Here is a 6,850-nt window from a genome sequence, read left to right on the forward strand (position 1 = left end):
TAGTGCTTGAAAGTGGTATGGATTTGTTCCTCTTGTTGTAAGCTTCATTTTGGTACCAATTTTGTGAAATTTGGTTGAAAAACGAAGAAGATATGAAGTTTTGAAATTTTCCTCGATTTTCCGGTGTCGGCGACGGCACCGGAGTTTCACCGGAGAAGACGACGGAATATTCCGTCAGTTTAGACAGAATATTCCTAACAGCGTTAACGGATTCCGTTAAAGTTACCGGAATATTCCTGACGGCGTTAATTGACGCCGTCAGTGTGCCAGGCACATGCCTGCGCGTGGCCGGCGCGCGGCGGTGGAAAATTTTTCTAAAAATATGGGGATGTTCCTGAGGTTGAGTAGATCACGTTGGTGTATTCATACACCCCATTTGAGCATTGCATGATAAGTTATTTCATAAGGATGGTTATGTATTTTAAAATTAACGTTTTTATAGTTGTTTCGCATATAGGTGAGACTTATCCCGAGGACGAGCGTGGTCACTCGAGGCAAAGGGGTTACGACCCTTCTATATACCAATGAGTGGGCTTTTGGTTTTCCATATATACCTATATACTTATACTTTTCCCAAAAAGTGAAATGAAACGTTTATACGTTTATATGCCATGTTTATTGTTTGCCATTTATTTTACGCATTATTAGTTGTACATGTATATATATGCTTGGTGCTGCGGACGCACAGGTAAGTGCCAGGTGAGTTATGATTTATGTTCATGTTCAGTAGAGTTTTGAGATGCATAAAGAGCTCATAACCTACACCTCCAGTATTAGTGCTCCCGTTAGGTGCACAGTCCTGTCGTACAAACCACTTTAGGTGGTTCCGACTCGTAGGTGACTCGCGATTCGTCGCCCAGCCATCACGTGATCGTAGCACTTGAGTGTACTTATATTACACCCAGTCCTGTTGTACATACCACTCTAAGTAGTTCCGACTCGTGTGCAGGTATAGTTAGTGAGATGGAGATTGAGCTCTAGATTCAGCCGTACAGGTCACGTTAGGTGACTTCGGCTGACAGATTTCATGGCATTGATTTGATATGTACCGAGCACTTGCATTTTATTTAGAGGCAGTTGACATGGCATATTTCCGAGCATGATTTATATATATGTATATTATGTTTCTAGAAAGTATACAGGTTTTAAGGCGAGGGATTAGAATCTTGTTTTTGAAAAGTTTTGTTTTTACCCACTCACACTTTTGTATTGTGCCCCTCCAGGTTCTAGTTGGCTAGCATTCTTGGTGGCTCCCTAGAAGATTTCCCCGGCATATCTGACAGATTATCACCAGTGTAAGACCACCTTCGGGTGTGTTCACGTAGTGTTGTTTCTCCTGGACTGCATTAGGTCTTCGTGCTCTGAACTTTGTTTTCACACTTACGCTTGCACATGTATGTTATTACTTTGTGTAAAGTGATAGGAGCATATTCATGCGACTTAAATGGCTTGTTCTCGTGCATTTACGTTATGTTTCTTTAGTTATTTTAGTCCTTTATGCTTCTTTTGTGTGTTTTCAGGTTCTAAGGGCAAAGTATGCAAAATGATGCATTTTGGTGCCTTTTAGAGCAAATTAGAGATTGGAATGAATATCATATGCTTAAAGCCAAGTAGATGGACGAAATTGAAGACCAAAGGAGGCTAGGAATAAATAAAGAGATGAAGAAATGAAAATGAAGAACAAAGAGTTCACATTCACCACCAATTCAACACATGCAGCCATTCACCCCTTTTCTATCCCTTGTGCCGTGCATCCTCTCACCAAGAAATCATTCATTCCACATGCATTCATCAACATATCTAGCTGTCACTCACATGCATTTCCTTCATCATTTCCAACCCACATGCACCCAGAAATTATCCTTTGCCGTGCATCCAATACACACCATTCACCCTAGATTCTAATCAGCCACATATTAACCCACATGCACTTTAATCATTCAATCACACATCCCCCATTCACCCTTTGCCGTGCACTCCCATCCCATTTCAGATTGCATTCCAATCATTCCAGCCAAGCCACATGCACTCCCTTTAATTTATTCAACCTAGCTGTCAAAGCACATGCACATTCACCCTAATCATTCACATACACAATCTGCCATCATTCACACATTCAATCTCTCCCAAAGCCGTGTACTTCCCCCTTCATTCCACCTAAGCCACATGCACTCCCATCCATTTCATCATTGCAGCCACATATAGCTTTAATTCACATGCAAACACATTCATTCCAGCCATGCACATTCACCTTGCATTTCCAGGTTGTCCACTTCATCCTTGCAGCCATTCCACATGCATTTCAACTCACATGCACTCATCATCATAACCTAGCTGTCATTCCACTTCATTGCACATGCATTCACTTAACCTAGCTGTCATGTTCCCTCTCCCATCCATTCATCTCCCTATAAAAACCATACACACTTCACACAACATTCATACACTCTTCCATTTCAGAAAATCATCCATACACACCAACTTGTGCCGTGAGTTCCCTACTAATCCAAACACCACCAGAAATTCAGCCATTCACCACTCCCTATCCTACCACCCCACTCCATTCTACATCATCCATAATCCCCAAAATTCACCTTAGACCTTGTGCTACAACAAAAAGGAAGAGAAGCGGGCCTAAACGTTCATACAATTCAAGTTTGAGTTGTTGGAATGTTTAGGTGTTTCTTTTCCTTTGAATTCAATGTTTAAATTCAATTCTCTTTGTTTTGTACGTATGAGGAACTAAACCCCCCCTTGGCTAGGGGGGGATTCGAAATATATGTTTATGCTTGCATTTTGATTTGATTACTTCTAATTGCGTTTCATAAGTTGTGGATTCAATTTGTTTAACTGTTTGATTGATAACTTATTTATGTATGTTTATTGAGAGTGCACGCTTAATTTTCATGCATGAATATGACGCTAGAATATAAGTGAGTTCACCTAATCGTTATGGAATTATATTCACAAGTAGTAAAGGTTGATGATCTCAATCGCGTTAAGTAAATTCTTGGCATAAGTTTCATGCAATCATAGTAACAAGTGCTTCGTCAACGCTTATGGTTTTCATAGAACTTAATGATTCTTGCTTGTATCTCTATTATGCAATCATGTAGGGGACTTGTGGGGAATGTTTTGGGTTGTCGTATGCAATCATCCAATTCAATAACGTTAGGAAAATCTGAGGGTTAATTAGTGCAATTCACGGTTAATTTGGGGCGTTGAGAATTCATGGTTTATTGAAAAGCAATTAGAAATCGTTTTGTGTGCAAGTGTGACATGTGTGGAGAAGAACCCTCTAGCTAGCATTTCATCCATATTTTCATCAAATTCATCTTTACAATCTGTTTGAATTACATTCTGTGCATTTTATTTAATTTCGTCAAAAACTCAATCCCCCTTTGCTTTAGTGTCCAACTTAGTTAGAAAGTGTCTTAGTTTGTGTTTTTAAGTGTTTTGATTCATTTTATTACCCAATTTCGTCCAAAGTAGTCAAAGTGCTCAAAACTGCCCAGAAAGTGTTTTTAAGGCTGTTTTGAGAGTTTTGGGTGCTGTTTGAGTCTTTTGGTTTGTTTTAGTGTTTTAAGTATTTAGTTTTGCATTCTTTGAGTCCAGTATAGTGTTTTATATTGTGTTTTTACGTTTTTGAGTCAAATCCAAGTGATTAACAATCCCTCCTAATCCCCGGTCCAGAACGATCCCTACTTACATTCTTCACTACAATTGATAAAAAGAGGGTTTAATTTGTGTGCGTATAATTATCACATCATAAAGCTGGTTTTTATTTATTCGTACTTTTATTATTATTATTTTATTTAGCTTTCGCATTGTGCACATGATTACGTCACTTCCACATGACGGCCAGCATGCCCTGATCTCGGTCGGGGTGTATCAATCTATATCAAAATGCTCCAATTCAAAATTTGTTCTATTTATGGACTTTTTCTCTTTCTGAAACTTAGTACTGATTTGAGACTGAATGCTTTTATAAAAAATGGGTATCAAAAAAAGCTAAGCTCAAAAAAAGTGTTTGGTAAACACTTAAAAACAGGTTATTTTCACAGTTTTGGATGAAAAAAAGATGAAAACGTGAAGCAGCAAAAATGAGCTTTGAAAAAAAGCTGAAAACATGAAGTAGCATAAATGTTGGATTATATGTTGAATGTTGGATTATGATTTATTGTTAAACGTTGGATTATATGTTTAAGATAAAGTTTATAAATATTTTTCTTTTAAAAATAAAAGTATATTTAGTAATTCACGTTTATTTGTTAAGAAAATTAAATTAATGGTTATTGTGTTCCTTTCAAGTGCAAATATAAGGATAGTATAATGGCACAAGTAAGGGTGTCGAAGCACAGGGACTGATTAGACCTCTGCAAATTACTAGTTTTATGTGAACCCTAACTAAACAATGAAACTAACAAATTGAGTTTGGATTTTGATTTGAAAAGTAAAGTAACTTAAAATGTAAGAGAATGTAAATATGAATAATAGAATGATTCAAAAACGATGGGAAATGAACTAAGGATACTGATTTCACCATTACAAGCCAATTACATGAAAATTAAGTCAAAACACATTCAACTCTCCAATCTGCAACTAGGGTTCGTTTTACTCATTTATGATCATCCATTTGATGTGTGGTTGTGAACAAGTACTCCTAATCTGCAACCTAGCTGTGATGTTCAACTTAGATTACCAAATAAGAATCCATTAAGAACAAGAAAACTTCAAAGAACCAAAGAAATCACATGGCAGGATGCATGCATAGCAGTTTCTTCATTCATTCACATGTCTACCAAGATTAAGCATGATGTGCAGTATAACTTTGATCAAATAATCTGTAAGCAGCCCTAATGGTGATCAAACATTAAGATTAACAAACAAATTATACTATAAAATCAGTGAATGAAACAAGAACAAAAAATGGTAATTTGAGTACTTTAACTTAATAACATAGAGTAGGTTTGCAAGGCTACATCGAATTCCCCAGCTATGAACTTAATTACACAACATGATTACAAAATATATAAAAATCAAGAACAACATGAGTGAAATTAAAGTTCATAGACGAAACCCCCTTGAAGCAATTTTGATGTTGAACTTCTCCAAGAACAGTGTGGCTGCGTAGTTTCTTTGGTGGCTGGGGATTGTGAATGGAGAAAGGATTTTGTTTCTGTAAGAAATGCCAAAGAAAGAGAAAAGAGAGAGCTATGGGCGACCCCAAGGGGAAGCATATGTAAAAGTGGCTGAAACTCTCAATTTTATAAGGTTAAAGAGGCTGTTACAAATTGCCAATACATCCCAGTAATTGGGCATTTAATTCCCACGTTTTTTTTTGCTGTTATTGGTCTTATAAAGAGCCATATTCATCACCATATTTAGTTTCCACTTTTAATTCTTTGTTTACATCAATATCCTTATTCAATTCTCCACTTTTAGCACCATTTTGCCTTATTTGTCCTCAACTGAGCTCCAAAATACAATTAGCCGCACACTAACACAAAAGAGGGTAAAATGCAACTAATTTAACTCAAAAATATCACAAATGGGCTAGGAATGGATGGTATAAATGTATGAAATATATAAGTTATCAAATACCCCCAAACCTGGTTTTTGCCGGTCCTCGAGCAAAACTAAAACCGAAAACAAACAAAACAAAGAAAAATCTAACTAGACCACTTTCACTGCCTAAACGATTGCACTGAGCATGTGCAATAAGCCTTTAAACCTCTAGGTGTCCCTAGTAAGAGGAGTTGTGTCTCCTGAGTTACAGTGATGACGCCCATAAACATCTACAGACTCTGTAAACAAATTGGTTAAAGCATACTTGAAACAAACTAATAAGAACCAATGAAAGCTTTGTCATACATTCAAACCAAAAGTCTACCACTTCAAAGAATCGTATCATATGTGGAGTGTAAAAATATTACTCCATGACTCATGTCTTCAAAGACACCATACTCAAATGCTAAAGATAGAATTCGCCTTAACTCTAGTCCTCACAAATATCTTTCAAATTTTCACTCAGTTCTTAAGGTGTGGTCTCTCCACGAACACATATGAGTGAAATTATGTAAAAGGGATTAAAAAATTCTCACATATGAAATATAAAACAACAGCACATTTTCTGAACAGATCTCATGAAATGAGTCAAATACTAAGAATATGGATAAAATACATACTTACCAACACCTATGAATATATCCCCAAAGATCAGCTTGGTCTTTCACAAGGTTATAATGTAAGGCTTAGGCTAGAGGCTATGAAAGAATGGATAGGAAATATTAGAGCTTGGGACATACCAAAGTGTCTTTGTTGTGAAACCAACAATCTCTCTCCTCTTGAATTGATCTTCGTTATTTGTTCTTGGCGTCCAGGACACATGTGCGATAATGAAGGATTTGGAAATTGCATCTTCTTTATTCATTTTTTTTCTTTTCTTTTCTTTATTTTTTCAAACTTTTTTTCTTCTTCTTGTTTTGCAATTCCGACACATGTTACCTTGGTACATGCCACATTCTTGATCTAGAGCTCAATCTATCTTTGTCTTCATCACTTTGGTAAACCAAAAGACATGCAATACTTTATCGAAAACTGTCGATATAAACTCTTCGACATTATTCAGTCTTCCAAACTTTATGGGATAAGTAAGGTGGTGAACACTTAAAATCAGCCATAAGATTTAGCATCAATGTGTGTGTACAAACATGTGACCAGTTTGTCAATTCATCAACCAAAACCATAAGTATTTATATGGTCTGCATTTTGGTTGGATTAGTCCACACATATTCCCTTAAATCCACTATTAAAAGAGGGTCGTTTTGTAGCTTTGCTAGGGATGATT

Source organism: the organism of the source record quoted next, unplaced genomic scaffold (assembly GCF_019419815.1).
Source record: "Pyrus x bretschneideri cultivar Hongxiangsu unplaced genomic scaffold, Pyrus_bretschneideri_v1 Contig72, whole genome shotgun sequence".
In the NCBI taxonomy this organism is placed as follows: Eukaryota; Viridiplantae; Streptophyta; class Magnoliopsida; order Rosales; family Rosaceae; genus Pyrus; species Pyrus x bretschneideri.